Source organism: Globicephala melas, chromosome 2 (assembly GCF_963455315.2).
Source record: "Globicephala melas chromosome 2, mGloMel1.2, whole genome shotgun sequence".
Lineage (NCBI taxonomy): Eukaryota > Metazoa > Chordata > Mammalia > Artiodactyla > Delphinidae > Globicephala > Globicephala melas.
The window spans coordinates 31,841,695-31,857,807 of NC_083315.2; the positions used below are offsets into that span (position 1 = coordinate 31,841,695).

Consider the following 16,113-nt stretch of genomic DNA (forward strand, 5'->3'; position numbering starts at 1 on the left):
CCCACCATGTCCCCCTTTGCCTGGCAAAGCAGTAAAGCTATTCTTTTCTACTTCACCTGAACTCTGTCTCCGAGATTTGATTTGGCACTGGTGCGCAGAAGCCGAGTTTCCACATCAAACCCAGCAAGGAGGGTGACGTCAGCGGCCGCGGTGGGAGGGGACACCAGGCTCAGGGCTGGAGTCATCTGAAGAGTCACCACCTCACGTGCCTCTGGGACGGTCACGAGGAGGCTCCAGATGGCCTCGGGGCAGCTTTGGTTTCCTCACAGCAGGGAGGCTGCCTTTCAAAGGGGACGGTCCCAAGAGAGACAGGTAGAGACCATCTCATCCTTTGTGACCTGGCCTCACTTACCCCGGGGTGGCACCCTGCCCGGATCAGGAGCAGGGAACACAGGCCCACCTCTGTGCAGGAGGAGGGCCAACGCTGGGTGCAAGAAGAGCCTGCTCTGTAGGAGATCTGCTGATTGGAAAATGCGATTTGCCCCAGAGGAGGGGTGGGAGACGGGAGAGCGGCACTGGTGTCCGCTATAGCGGGGAGGATGCCGCACATCCAGGATGCAACCTGGAGCTCTCTGCGTGGGCAGTTTCCTGGAGGCACCCTCAGGACCGTCTTGCTTGAAGCCGGCAGGCAGGGCAGAGAAGCACCAAGATGCGGTTCCCCTCCTGGCTCTGCCTGTCCCCAAACTCTGGACCCTGGGCAGGCCCTTGGCCTCTCCACGGAAGAGACACCAGAGCAGGGAGGCGGGCCTCTGCCATCCTCTGAGAGGAAGAGGTTGAGGTGAGACACGGAGCCAGGCCAGGACCTGCTCCACAGAGGTGCTGCTTAAAAGTGTGCAGGGGACGGGGATCACTGGCCATGGAGGTGGTGCTGGGCCGAGACTTTGGGCCCAGGTCCCCCAGGTGGCCCCAGAGGACAAAGGCCCTGGAAAGGCAGCTCCAGTCAGGGGAGGTGTGAAGTCTCAATGCAGGAGGAGAGGGGGCTGAATCCAGCCCCCACCCCCCAACCAGGCAGGACCCAGCACTCCCCTCCTCCCGCCAGTGAGCACAAGTTCCCGACTGCTACCGTGGATGGGGAGCTGTTCCCCGACCGCAGGAAGCTCAGGGTAGAGCTGGGGAGTCAGGCACCAGACAGCTGGTTGTCTGGAATTCTCTATGGGGCAGGTCTTCCCGGGAGGAGGACGCTGCTCTGGCCCAGCCCACGCCGGTGTCTGAGGCCTCATCCAAACATGGGACCCGAAATGTGGGGAAGCTACTTTGGGAAAAGTTTGCACTGGGGGTTCGGGCCGGGGGGTTGGGCCAGGATCCCCGTGAACTGTCCCTTCTTTCTCAGGGCCCTGGAAGCCCAGCTGCTTCCAGCAGAACCGAGGCGCAGCGCAAAGGGCCCAAGGACGGGAGGAAGGGCGGCTGCAGGCCGTTTTCCGTTTGCTTTCTCTGCACAGCGCTGTTGCCAACTCCAACAGTCATGTCCCCCATGACGTCTGGGGACACAGAAGTCCCTGATTCTTTTAGTGCTTCTTCTGCCAGTAACCACCCTGGGGAAGATCCTTCACTCCGGGCTTGGTAAGGCTGGGTGACGAATTCAAAGCCAAGGCTACAATGAAACTGGGTGCCCGGCAAGTAATGGAACGAAAACTCTGGGCCCAGAATTCTTGTCTCTAGACAGAGAATGGGAGGCCCAGAAAAGGGTGTCATCATGCATTCCGGCTGCTGTAACAAGGTACCACAGACTGGGTGGTTTATGAACAACAGAAATGTATTTCTCATATGCATAGCTGAGTCCCTTTGTTCTGAAGTAGAAACTAACACTGTGAAGCAATTATACCCCAATAAAGATGTTAAAAACAAAAGAAAGAAATGTATTTCTCATATGCATAGCTGAGTCCCTTTGTTCTGAAGTAGAAACTAACACTGTGAAGCAATTATACCCCAGTAAAGACGTTAAAAAAAAAAAGAAAGAAATGTATTTCTCTCTGTCTGATGGCTGGAAGTCTCAGATCAGGGTATCTGTAGGGTTGGGTGAGGGCCCTCTTCTGGGTGGCAGACTCCTCACTGTGTCCTCACGAGGCGGAATGGAGAGGCTAAGGAGCTCTGGGTCTCTTATAATCTCGAATGAATAATCTCTAAGGAAGGCTCCACCTTCCTGACCTAAGCACCCACCAACACACCATTGCACTGGGTGTACAGATTCCCAACACTGGGGGGACACAATGCTCAGACCATAGCAAAGGAGGTGAGGAGTGACCAGACCACCTGAGCCATGGACAGTGGCTGTTCCCGAGTACCCAGGACACGCAGACCGCTGGGGAGGTACGTGGTGCCTGCCTGGGCTCCCTCAGCGGGCCCCACCATATCTTCTCCTCCCTTAACAGTGGTACCCTTGGTTTTGAGCGTGGCACACTGCTAGCTGGACCAGTTCTGGCCAATGGAGTGTGAGTGGCAGCACCATGAGGAACTTCTGTTCCAGGAAATAGTTTTTAAATTTTATTTCTTTTTATTTTATTTTCCAGGAAGTAGTTTTAAAAAGAGTGGGCAAGCCCTTCATCCCTCTTTCTCCTTCTGCTGGCAGGAAGGTACACATGATGGCTGGAGCTGGAGCAGTCACCATGGACCATGAGGTAATCTTGGGAATGGAAGCCGCACACAGCCGAGCCTGGGAGGGGTGGAGCCTGAGCCTCAACATGCCGCACCCTCCCTAGCAGACCTTCCTCCTCCCACGTGGAGTAACTTCTGTCTTGTTTAAGTCACTGTTGTTTTAGGGTATCTTTCACCCACAGCTAAAGACAGTCCTAACTGCTACACCCCTCTCAGAGCATTTGGAGTCAATTACAGTTCTTGCACAACACGTCAGCCAATGGTTATACGTGATCTCACTGCACTGGAGCACCGTAGCTAAGCTCAGGCTGTTTACTGTGGGATGACTCTGGTCTTGTCAGGGATGAGGCCTCCTACACACAGCCCTGTTATCATGACTATGGTGACAATGGCATGTGTCTGGGACTTACAGACACATGAGAGAACTGAGCCAGCTCAGGTGTCCAGGGGCAGACTGAGCACCCTTTTACTTCCCTCCCCTCTCCAACCCCCCTGGAAATGGCAACTTAGCACAATGTCAAGCAGACACGAGAAGAGGGTGGGAGGACTCCTGACAGATATACTTCCAGAAAATAAAAAATAGGCATGATTATATTGATTTATAAACCAAGGAGGAGGAGACTGCAGCTCAGTACATGTACAAGAGGCAGCTTGGGTAGAGGTGCTACCCTCCCCAGCACCCGGAGAGGCTGTAAGCTCAGAGTCTGCAGTCTGAACAGGATGGGCCAGGGGCTTTGCTGGGGGGGTGGGGAGCGTTGGTGGAGGGAATTGTCCACAGAACAGTGGGGTGAGCACTCTGCTTGCCTTGAACCCAGGCTCCACCACGTGGCTAGCAGTGCTGGGTTTGCCTTCAGAAGTGACCTTGGAAGCAGGCTTAGTACCACCCTCATTCACCAGGTCTCTGTGGGGTGAGGAGGTCCAGCACCCTCCACTGAAGGCTGCCGGTTATGAGTCACTCTGTGGACAGAACTGGAGCCAGCCTTCCCAGGAAGGGGTGAGGCCGGCTGAGGAAACAGACCCAGACAGCAGAGGAGAGCTTTGCCCGCTGTCCGCACGCCTCAGTCTGTCTCTCCTCTGTACATGCAAACTGGCAACCAAGGAAAACAGTCGCCGCGAGAGAAGGACCTGGATGAACCAAGTAACAGCTGTCCTGGGAAGATAGAGATAATAAAGGCAATGAGCAGAACTTAAAAATCATAATTAACATCTCAGAGATATTTGAGGAGGTATTGCATTCACAAAACAAGAACAGGAAGCTAGAGAAAGGAAAAATCAGGGAACAAGAAAAAGTTCAGAGAGATTAAAAATATGATTGTCAAAACAAAACAAAAATCAGGAGAAGGGCTGGAAAATAGAGTCAAAGGAACTTCCCAGACTAGGGCAAAAAGACAAAAAGATGAAAAACGTGAGAGAAAGTTAAGAGTTGTGTGGCATCATCCAGGATGTCCAAAATGTGTCTAAGAGGAGCTCAGAAACTATGAGGATTCAGCTTAAGCAGTGCTTAGAGGAAAATTGATAGCTTTAAATGCCTATATTAAGAAAGAAGAAAGACCTCTAAATCAGTAATCTAACCTTCCATCTAAAAACACTGAAAAAAGGAGAGTGAAATAAACCTAGAGTGGGCAGAAGGAAGAAAATAAATAAAGACCAGAACAGAAATTAATGAAACAGAGAATATAAAAACAATAGACAAACTCAGTGAAACCAAAAGCTGGTTCTTTGAAAAGATCAACAAAATTGACAAACCTTTAGCTAGATTGACTAAGAACAAAAAGGAGAGAAGATTCAAATTACTACAATCAGAAATGAAAGAGGGGACAGTACTACCAACTTTATGGAAATAAAAAGGATTATAAAGGAATACTATGAACAACTGTATGTCAACAAATTAGGTAAATTAGATGAAATCGACAAATTCCTAGAAAGACACCAATTACCAAAACTGACTCAAGAAGAAATAGATCATCTGAATATAACTATAAGAAAGAGATTAAATTAATAATAACAATAATAATAATATAAACTACCCATGAAGAAAATCCCACGCCCAGATTGCTTCAGTGCTGAATTCTACAGTCCTAGACTGTTCAGGCTACCACAGCAAAATACCACAGACTGGGTGGTTTATAAACAACAGAAATTTATTTATCATAGTTGAAGGCTGGAAGTCTGAGACTGGGGTGCCAGCATGGTTGGGTGAGGGCCCTCTTCCAGGTTGCAGACTTCTCATTGTATCTTCACATGGTGGAAGGGGCGAGGATTCTTTGTGGGTCCTCTTGTATAAGCTTTCCCACTGATGAGGGCCCCACCCTCATGACCTACGCACCCCTCAAAGTCCCCACCTTCTAACATCATTACATGGGGAGTAAGGATTCCAACATGTGAACTGGGTGGGGGTGGGCACAAACATTCAGACCCTAGCACCTTCCAAACATTTAAAGGAGAATTAATACCAATTCTTCACACACTTTAAAAAATAGAAGAGGAGGGAACACTTTCCAATTTATTATGAGTTCAGTATTATCCTTGTACCAAAACCAGACAGGACATCACAAGAAAAGAAACTGATAGACTAATATCTTTTATGAATATGGATGCAAAAATCCTCCAGAAAATAAGAGCAAACCAAATCCAGCCACAAATAAAAAGAACTACGTATCATGACCAAGAAACTATCCAGAGACGCAGGGCTGATTTAACATCTGAAAATTTATATAATACAATAGGTCAGTTGAATAAAAAACAAAAATCACATGAACATTTCAAAAATCATTTGCCAAAATCCAACACCCCTGCATGATAAAAATACTCACAAACTAAGAGCAGAAGGGAACTGCCTCCACCCAATAAAGGCATCTGTGAAACTGCCACAGCTAGTATCATACTTAGTGAAAGACTGGACGCTTCCCCCTCAGATGAGGAACAAGACTACTTCTGTCACATTTATTCAACATTGTACTGGAGGTTCTAGCTAGGGAAACTGGGCAAGAAAAAGAAATAAAAGGCATCCAAATTGGAAAGGAAGAAGTAAAATTATCTTTATTTGCAGATGACATGATCTTATATGTAGAAAACGCTAAAGATACTACACACAGGGAATTCCCTGGTGGCTCGGTGGTTGAGAATCTGCCTGCCAGTGCAGGGGACACGGGTTTGAGCCCTGGTCCGGGAAGATCCCACATGCCGCGGAGCAACTGAGCCCGTGCTCCACAACTACTGAAGCCCGCATGCCTCAACTACTGAGGCCTGCATGCCTGGAGCCCGTGCTCCACAATGCGAGGGGCCACCGCAATGAGAAGCCCGCGTGCACCGCAATGCTCACCGCAACTAGAGAAAGCCTGTGCACAGCAACGAAGACCCGACACAGCCAAATAAATAAATAAATAAATTTATATTAAAAAAAAAAAAGATACTACACACACACACACACACACACACACCCCAACCCTGTTAGACCTAATAAAATAAATGAATACAGCAAAGTGGCAGGATACAAAACGAACACACACAGATCAGTTGCATTTCTACACACTAACAGTGAGCAACCTTGAAAGGAAATTAAGAAAACAATACTATTTCCAATGCATCAAAAATAATAAAATACTTAGGAATAAACCTAACCAAGAAGATGAAAGACTGTACACTGAAAACTACAAAACACTGCTGAAAGAAATTAAACGCATAAATAAATGGAAAGACATCCTGTGTTCATGAATTAGAAGACTTAATATTGCTAATATGTCCATATTACTCAAAGCAATCTACAGATTAATGCACTCACTATCAAAATGTTAATGGCATATTTTTCAGAAATAGAAAAAAAAAACATACTAAGATTCCTTTGGAATCTCTAAGGGCCCTGAATAGCCAAAACACTATTGAGAAAGAAAAACAAAGCTGGAAACCTCACACTTCCTGGTTTCAAAACATATTATAGGGGGCTTCCCTGGTGGCGCAGTGGTTGAGAGTCCGCCTGCCGATGCAGGGGACATGAGTTCGTGCCCCGGTCCGGGAAGATCCCACATGCTGCGGAGCGGCTGGGCCCGTGAGCCATGGCTGCTGAGCCTGCGTGTCTGGAGCCTGTGCTCTGCAACGGGAGACCCACACAAGCCGCTCTGGCCAGCCGATCAGGCCCAGCTCTCCTCCTTAGGAACGTGTTTTCCTGCTTCTTTGTAGGCAAGGTCATTCTATTTTTTGTTTGTTTGTTTTTACATTTTTTCCCTTGGTTTATCTATTTATTTTTTTAATTTTTAATTGTTTTTTGGCAAGTCCATTTTTAAAAAAATTTTATTTATTTTTTGGCTGTGTTGAGTCTTCATTGCTGCACTTTCTCTAGTTGTGGTGAGCGGGGGCTTCTCTTGTTGCAGAACAGGAGCTCTAGGCACGCGGGCTCAGTAGTTGTGGTGCACGGGCTTAGTTGCTCTGTGGCATGTGGGATCTTCTTGGACCAGGGATCGAACCCGTGTCCCCTGCATTGGCAGGCAGTCTTTTAACCACTGCGCCACCAGGGAAGTCCGTAGCAAGTCCATTTTAATTGGATGCCAGGTGTTGTGGATTTTACCAGGTTGGAGGCTTGATATTTTTGTATTCTGAGAAATATTCTTGAGTTTTTTTCTGAGATACAAGTAAGTTACTTAGAAATTGTTTGATTGTTTCTGGTCTTGCTTTTGTGATTTGTTGGGTGAGTTTGGAGCTGTGCTCAGTCCAGACTGAAGAGTCTGGGTTAACCCCTGAGCCCTATCCCGATACTCAGTGAATCTGAGGTTCTGGTCTGGCTGGTGGAGCCCCATGTGGGCACCGGGCACTAGTCTCTCCCCACTTACGGCGCTCTTCACAGACGCATGTGAGTGCCCTGGGGAACCCTCAGCAGATCACCAGGGCTCTCTCCTGGCAGCAGTCTCCTTAGGGGTCCTCTGTCCTGAAGACCCTAATTGCCTTTATCTCCCTGGATGTCCAGCTCCATCTCTTGAACTTGGGGAGCCTTCTCTGTTTGTCCAGGAACCCCCCTGTCTGCTCTGTAGCCCATAAGCCTCTCAGGAAGGGAGCAGGCCATCACAGGACTCACCCATCTGTTTCCCACCTCCCAGGGACTGCCATCCTTCCTCACCTGATGTCCTGTTGTTCACAAGTTTGTCTGGTTGTGTTGGTAGTTTCGGGAGGGAGGGTAAACCCGGTAAATCTGCAACTCCATCCCAGGTGTACCCATGGAGGGTGCGCTGTACCCCAGATGGGCCAGGAGAGAAGGTTCTGAGCACAGGGCAGGCACAGAGGTCTCAGAATTTCTCTCTGCTGCCTCTTTTCTCAGGCAGGAGCTGGGGAGGGAGGAGGCCAGAGGAGAGAGGAGATTACAGGGGAGAGAGGAGAGCTAGTGGATCAGGGGACCCTGCATGACGTCCAGAAGAACCGGGGCCGAGAAGCCGCTCGATGGGAGGGCCGGGTGAGCCCCAGCACGACTCTAGATTTCAGGCCCTGGGCTGTGGCTCGTGCCCAGTGGGGTGACTAGGTCCTCACCTTTGATCACCAGGGAAACATGATCCCCTGGGTCCACCCCACTGAGACTCCCCTCCAAAACCCTTCTTTCACCCCTCTTCTCGGGCCCTGGTGCTGGGCCAAAAGGTCCAAGGCCAGCCTTGCTGGTCTGCTCAGGTCCTGGCACCCTCTCGGCCTTGGTCCTTCGGGCCTCTCTATTTCACAGGCCTGAGAACAGCCCATTCATTTGGTTAAAGCCAGAAACCCTCAACAATTCTCTGTCCTGAAATTCTCAAGAACAAAGTGTTTGTTTTAACTTGAGGAACAGAGCCTCCACCTGGAAATTCGAAGTGACCTCAACACCATCACCCTCTGCCTGAGCCCACTGCAGGGCCCCGGAATGCCAGCCTTTCATATTCCTTCCTTCGCTGGCCTCTGGAGGAGGAAAAGGAGAAGCCAGCCTCTGACCCTGCAGGCACCTGGTCAGCTCTGGCCTCTGTGGGCGAGTGTGCTTGGTTTCTTCCTGCTGAAGGTCAGGGGTGGGGATGCCCATCCAGCCTGAGGGCTTGGATTCTAGAAACTTCAAGGGGCCCAGGGAACGTCAACTCAGAGGCACACCCACACTGCGTGCTCAACCTGCGAGGTCTTCCCAAGCCCTGGGTATGTACGCAGCGTGGCCCCTGCCTGGCTGGAGGAGGGCCGGCGCTGACCAATGTCTCGGGCGCCAGGCAGTGGACGTTGGCCCCCAGCAGCCGAGGTGTGGCCACCCCAGCTGCTCCTGCCCCTCCCACAAGGGGTGCTGTTTGCCACCCTCCGGCTCTTAGCTGCCTCCCCCGCTGCAGGGTCTCCAGGACCCAGACAGCTAGGAGACACTGCCCCTCACCTTTCTTTTTTGAGCACCTGCTGTATGCAGGGACGATTCTATAGGCACTAAGGGAAAATGGAGGGAGGGCCAATGAGTCCTACTGCAGAGAGATTACGCCTGCCGGAGGATGGAAGGCCAGTTATCCTCATGACTGCTGGACCTGACATTGATGGAGCCCTGGGGCACCACTCACAGGCTCAGTGCCTTGCTGCCATGATCTCGCCCCAGCTGGCAACTTGATTATCCCCGTCCTACAGACGGGGAAGGAGGCTCAGGGAGTTAGTTCATCAACCTGCTCAGCCTCACACAGCTGGACGTACGGCTGCCGTGATGGTAAAACGCCAGATTGGTCCAAGCAAGGGAGAGTCAGGGAGGGTGCGCAGAGGAAGTGGCCTTGAGCTAGGCGCTGGGGATGGGAATGGGCTCTCGGATGGAAGGCAGAGAGGAAGGGCACAAACAAAGAGAACAAAGAGAATAGACAAATAGGGTGCTGGTCACCCAGTGAGCCCGGACCTGGGTGGGCGGTGGCAGAGGCAGGACAGGCTCAGAGCCGGGTCCTGCAGGGGTGCCCTCCCGGGTCGCAGGGGTGTCGAAGGGATTCTGCTAGGGAGTGACACCCTCCAGGGGGCTGGACCTGTCGGGGCCTGAAGCTGGTTTTGATGAGAAATCAAAAACAGGTTTGTGGGTGAGTCAGTCGCAGGGAGCACACGGAGAAACCAGCTCCTTGGAGGTCTTCCCTCAGCCCTTCAGACTGCGCAGCCGCCCACGCCTGCCTGCCCGAGGACCAGTGGGAACAGGTTTGCTGGGCCCGCTGGGTGCCTTCCTGTGTGGATCTGGCCTCACTGTTGTGTCTAGACTGCCAGTGGGGGGTCCAGGAGGGGGCACTGGACAAGGCTGCGTCTGAAACCTTGTTCCCAACCACAGATGGGGCAGGCTGGTTGGAAAATATTCCTTTCCTGAGACATCGCAGCTCGGCCTCTTTGAATCCCCCAGCCACTTCCTTCCTGTGTGTATCTTACGCTCGCTGGCTGAGGGACTGGGCGGGTTCCGTGTGTGTTGTTGTTGCTTATTTTAAGTTTCTGTCTTGTTCCTTTGTGAGTTGCGTGCAAGGGGGGTGGGGTTGGTTCTAAGAGGCCTTTGTCACTGTAGTGCATGTCGGGGATGCCTTGGGTTTTCTCTGCAAGTTAAAAACCTCTGCTTGTGAGAATGAGAAGGAAGGAGGGTCTCCTTAGGGCCACAGGTAAGGACCTTCACATGTGATATCATGCTTAGGCTCAAATCAGCGTCAAGACACAGGCAGGTAAGAAACATGGAGGATCCAGGAAGCTGGAGTATCGGCCACGGTCTCGGAGCCAAGGTTTCCTGCCTCCTAGGTCCAAGTGCTTTCCTGGATGTCCACGGGCGACGCCAACATGCCTTCCAGTGCCTGTGGCAGCTGGGGACACAGGCTTCCCCCCTTAACCTTCAGAGCCTGCACTAAAAGCATGTGCTGCCTGTTTCCTGAGAAGTCAAGGGAACTTTGACTTGTTTTTCTTTCTCTTTAAGTAAACAGAATACAAGAGAGTTTCTCCAACTTCGTTGGCTGTGGCTCACGGGAGACGATGCAATTCACACGGCAACCCCATACACACACGAGGGTACACGTGTATATACGCATGGTTGTATAATGTGTGTACATGTGTATACAAAATACGAACATTTATCTCTCATGGAGACAATTTTCAGAAAAAACACTCACCCCACATTCACCCCTCCTGTGATACACACGCATTTTCTGTATAGATGCTCGCACACAAACATATATGTGTATCTGTAACTGATGCAAATTTTAGGAAACAACGTCCACTCACCCTAAGCGTGACGTACTCAGTGTGCGATCTGCTCCGTCTTCTGCTGGCTGCCTTGCACCGAGCTGTGTCCAACACATCAGTGGGTCACAGTTGATGCTTGGCAGGCACTGAAAAGGAAGGAGTTGTGTTTGTGGGGCCCCAGAGTCCCGCACCCAGTCCCCGGGCACCTGCACTCCACGCAGTCAGGCGTGCGCACGCTTTGGGCCTGAGGGCAGGAAGGTTTGGCCCTGACCACGTGGCAGGCCTCGGAGTGCTACGCCGGACTTGGGGTTTCCTAGGGGGCCAAGTGTTTGAGGAGGGGCGTCCAGGTAGGAGGAACTCGAGGCCATGTCCCCAAAGACAGGTGTCCACGTGGCAACATACAGCACTCGCCACCCCTCCGAGCGAGCCCCCATTTCCTCTAAATATGGGTGATGGTGATAATGATCGAAGCACAGCCAGCTCCGTTCACAGCTCGCAGGAGCGCGTTTATCACACCTCGCAGGGCAGGAGGTGCTCAGGGCAGAGGTGCTTCTTACTAATTCCCACGAATTCCCACGAGGACCAGAGGCCCGGTAGCCCCACCCACCGCAGAGGGCGGGAGGAGTTAAAGGTGGGCGAGGTGTCAGTTCACCCAGGTGTAGCCCCGTGTGTGCGCGGGCGCAGGGGTAGGGACCCAAGAGGCTGGTTCAGAGAAGCGTGGCCCAGGGTTGCTGCGCCCTCCTCGTGGCTGAGACGCCCCTTTATTCCACACCAGGTGACAGTGATGCCCGTCTGGGAGAGTGTTCACGGAGCCCTTTGTGATAGACACATTCTTACAGGGCTCTGCAGGCAGTGATGGAACTAGATATCCAGCCGCCACCCTCCCAGAGCTCAGGTCCCATCGCAGGGACCACTGACTCAAGCCTGCTGCGGTGGATTAAGCAACCATGAAGAGGCGCAGTACGGGGGCCGCAGAGTGCAGGCTGCCGTGCCCAGCTCAGCCAGACGTGTGGTTACCAGCCCTGGTTCCCAGCCATCCGTGAGGTGCTGGTTCCCCCCTGGGTCCTGACATGGACTGTGGACAAGGGCAAGATTCCAGGAGTCAGGACCTGATGGAAGTGGGGTGGCCCCAGGACTGCTAGAGAGCCCCAGCTCCACGGAAACACAGTCACTGGGCCAGGTTAGAGATACACTCAGCCGTTTAATACCCCTAGGGCTGCTGTGAGGTTTCACAGGGTCATGGCCCAGGGCTGTCGCCCGCATGGAAGAGGATCTGCCGGTCAGAGGGGCCTGGCAGGTGACCGGGGCGGGGGATGTCGGTGGGGCAGCTGTCTTCCTTCATGCTGGGGTTTGCTCTGGGTGCCCCTGCAGCTATCTCCAGCTCCCCATGTAAGGGAGGGTGATGCTGGCCTAAGGGCTGCTTCAGAGCCCAAGTATCTGTGGGGTGGGGGCAGGCCGGGGCGCAGCCTGGGGAAACAGAGCTGGCAGGAGGCAAGCCTGGGATCCTTTTCTACCTCAGCCCCGCTCCCTGCCGGGGCTTCCTCCCACTACTGTTGCCACGCTTAGCAAATAAAAATATAGGCTGTCCAGTTATGCTTGAATTTCAAATAAACAACGAATACATTTTTAGTATCAGCATGGCCCTAGTGTTGCAAAAGTGTCCTGTATCTGGCCACTGTACCTCCTAGACCTTGGGCTCCATGGTTAGGTCTTGGAACCTGGTCTTCTGCAGGGGCTGGGGGCTAAGGCTGCAGGTCTGAGGCAGCCAGGACAGGCCACCAGACATCAGAGCCTTGTGCAAAGGGTGGATGTGGAAAGAATGGGTCAGAGGAGCGGGATCCCATAGGCCTGGAACGAAGCCTGAGACAGAAGTTGTGCGAGCTCCGAGCCCACGAGCCCGCATGTGGGTGGCTGTGATCTCCCGTGACCTTCTGGGAACTCCTCCACCCGATCACTGGAAAGGGTCTCTGCTCCCCAAACCCTGTCCCTCACCAGCCACCGACCTTGCTGTGGGGTACTGGTCCCCAGGTGCTTCCCCTGGGGGAGAAGAGGCGACTTGCTCAGCTGGCCTTTGTGCCCCCTATATCCGAAGAGCTGGGGCTCTCTAGCTGTCCTGGGGGCACCCCACTTCCATCAGGTCCTGACTCCTGGAACCACAGGACATGACACTGAAGAGAAAGAGGGAGATTGGGCATGAGAGGGACATCCCCAGGATAAACACAGCCCCAGTAGGAAGGCCTGGGCCTTTCCTGCTCCCACACCCAGGCCACGTAACTTGCTTTGTTCACTAACAGCTTGGCCTTAGGGAAAAGGAGGGCCCTAGGACCCTAGCTTCAGCAGAAGGAGGGATCCTAGCAGTACAGCCCAGCTAAGAAGATTCTGTGTTAGGGTTTGGGGCCAAAGGCCATTGAGTAATTGTATAAGGATTTTTTTTTTTTCATTTGTAATTGCTTGAAGGTACAGTTCAAACTTGCTTAAACAAAAAGAGGAATTTAATTGGCTGTGTAACTGCATTACTAGCTTCAGGCATAGCTGGATCGAGGAGCTCACATTGCATCCCTAGTCACTATGTCAACCTCTCTTTCTCTCGCTCTCTCTCTGTAATTCTATTTTTCCCCCACCCTTTTCGATTCTTCCTGGGGCCAGCTCCTCCTCATGGTCAGAGTGGCGAGCTGACCATCAATAGCTCCATTCAGACAAGCCAGAGCCTCACAGAAAAGAACTCAAGCCCTTGAGGCCACTCTGATTGGTCCCCTTGCTTGTATTCCCAGTCCAGACGTACCCCTGTGCCAGGGAGGCAGAGCTTGGCCAGTCCGGGGTCATGTGCCCACTCCTGTGAGGGCAGGAGGGAAGAGGAAGTTGGGCAGACAGCCGTGAACCTCTGCAGTGTACGCCCCTGCTAAATTCGTTGCTCACCATCCTATCCTGGTGCTTGTGTTTCCAGCAGGGACCTCACCCGGAGAGGAGAGGGGTGGTCTGTCTGAGGGTGGATTCAGCTAATCCTAGAGACTTTACACAAAACTTTGTTAATGTGACATCTAACAAGCCAATCAGAAGGTTGTGTACTTATGCCGCTGACAGATGACTCAGACAGGCCTTGGGGAGCGAGACAGCTTCCTGCCAAAACAAGAGTGTAGGCAGAGTTGGTCCTTGGGGCTCTCAGGCCCTTTGGACGGAGACTCTGGTGCTGAACCTACCTGGTTTCCCTCTGCTTCCAGTTCCTTGGGAAGTGACATTATTAAGTCCCTCACAGTCAGGGGTCACGTGACTGGTGTGGCCATGCACTGTAAGTGGAATGCTGTCTGTGACATCCAGGGGGAGCCATGATTCTCCAAGACTCTCCCTCTTCTGTACACGATGACCAGATAGGAGGTCTCGAGCGGAGACAGAGACACAGCATGGGTGCAGCTTGGAGGGCCACCTGCCACTCGGTTAATCGTGTCTCCAAGAGTTGCGCAGATCTGAAGTGTGTGAGAAATAAACCTTTGCTGTGCTCGGACTCTAAGATCTGGGGCTGTTTGTTGCTGTGGCATAGAGCTCCTGACAAATGCACCTTAACAGTCTCTTGGCCAATACGAGCCCCTGCTTTGCTCTGAGATGGCCCCAGTCTGCTCATCCTTTCAGTCTCTCGGGATTTGCACCCCTGCCTTCCTTCTTCGCTATCAAATATTCCTGGCTGGCTGATGGGGTGCTGATATGAGCTAAGGTCTTAATGGTCGATGCCAGTTAATCTTGCCCACCCAACGTCCCCTCACCCGTAAACTCTAACCAAACCGAGCACCCTCCAGAATCCTCTCCCCTGGATCTTTGCTGTCCCTGGCCTTTCTGTCCTGTTCCTGCCGTGGGGCCTCGCTGCCCTCTTGGATGGGTGCGGTCATACCAATCCCTTCACACCGTTTCGGATTGTGGCTCCTGGAAGACATTTCCCAGCGTGCGGACCCCAGCCTGGACTCTCCGGCAGCCTGCGCTTGTAGCTTCATCTGGGAACCACGTCTGTGCTCGCCTGCCTCCCGACAGACCGGGGGCTCTTGGAGGGCTGGCGGGGTCCATCACGGCCCCTGGCGCCCAGGGAGTTTCACCTGCGCACCGACCCCACTTCAGCAGAACTGTCGATGCCTCACGCCACTGGGCGAGTCAAAGGCACTCAGACGCCTCCTCCCGCCCCGCTGCCGGCTTTGTGGGCGCAGGCTGGGGGTGCAGACGCCTGGGGATACTCTGAACCTCGCTGCTCGCTCAGTCGCCCCTTCTGTGGCACACGCGGCCGCCCTCAGGCAGAGGCAGCCAGGGGCCCGCGCTGACCTCGCCGACCTCTCCGGTCCCGGAAACGCCCCGCGGAGCAAACGAAAAGCGCGAGTCAGAGAGAGCGCGGCGCCGAGGTGGCGGTTAAGTGCCAGGGAGGCGGCGTCTGCGGGCCGACTGGGAGACGCCCGTACCCCCTGCCCGCGCGCCTCCCCCCCCGTGCGCCCCCCGCGCCCCCAGGCCCTCTGGCGCCCCCGCCCCCGCGCCCCCCGTGTCCCCGTACCCCCCCCGGCCCTCTGCGGCCCCCCCTCCCCCGGCAGCCCTGGCCCCACCGAGCAGCTCCCCTCCCCTAGCACGCCCCCCTCCCCCCCACTAGCCAGCGCACCCAGCCTCAGCTTCACCCAGAACCTATTTTTAAACCTGGAAGCTGGCTGGAGACCAGTTTGCAAAGACCAACCTTTAATAGAAAGAGTTGCATGGCTGAAAGAAAAAGCAAGGGACGTTAGCGTGATGTCTTTTCAGTGGCTCCAGCGATGGGGCAGCTCATTCCCACGTAACAGCACTTGCTGAGTACTTACCTGCACTGGGAGAGGCGCAGGTGACGATGGTGATGGCCGCTCCAGTTCACTGCTTGAGCACCTGCTGTGCGCCAGGCTCTTCCCCAGCCACTGTACGTACATCGTATCGGGGGTATAAACTGTCATCCCAACAGCAACGGTTTTTTTTTGAAGCATAAATGCGTCAGTCCAAGGCACTTACATCTTCACACAGCAGGAGATTCAGACTTCACTCATCTTCAATGACCACATCAGTGCACTTTCCCAGTCACTGTGGTCGTGTAGCAAACCATCCCCCAACTTAGTGGCTTCACAAGGACATTTATTTTGCTCTTGAATCTTCAAAACACATTCCCCTGGGGCTCAGCAGGAGGCGGTGTTTGGAAGACGCTCCCCCCCCCAGCCCCCACCTGCCCCCAGGAGGTATTCTACAAGGACAGAAACCCTTCTTTGGCCAGAGCCACCTAGGCTAGACTGGGGGTGGGCAGGGGGGAGGGTGGGGGATGGAGGAGGGGTGTCACAGTCTGCCAGGATCTGTGGGGCCACTCTGTTCCCTCATTCTGTGCCCTTACACTGGAGG

General features: G+C 53.2%; 1 long non-coding RNA gene across 4 annotated transcripts; it reads right to left on the minus strand.

The window, feature by feature from the left end:
• Positions 1–3,360: 3,360 nt before the first annotated feature.
• LOC115864575 (uncharacterized) lies at positions 3,361–15,817 on the minus strand. 4 transcript variants are annotated; one of them, XR_011377217.1, is made up of 4 exons: positions 13,520–15,114; positions 12,741–12,905; positions 10,777–10,883; positions 3,361–3,742 (listed from the first exon to the last, which is right to left on the minus strand). It is a non-coding gene; the product is annotated as an uncharacterized lncRNA (long non-coding RNA). The 4 variants fall into 4 exon arrangements; XR_009562818.1 differs by lacking the exons at positions 3,361–3,742; positions 13,520–15,114 and adding an exon at positions 15,555–15,817 and having other exon boundaries at positions 7,103–10,883; XR_009562819.1 differs by lacking the exons at positions 3,361–3,742; positions 13,520–15,114 and adding an exon at positions 15,434–15,817 and having other exon boundaries at positions 7,103–10,883.
• Between the last annotated feature and the right edge of the window lie 296 nt (positions 15,818–16,113).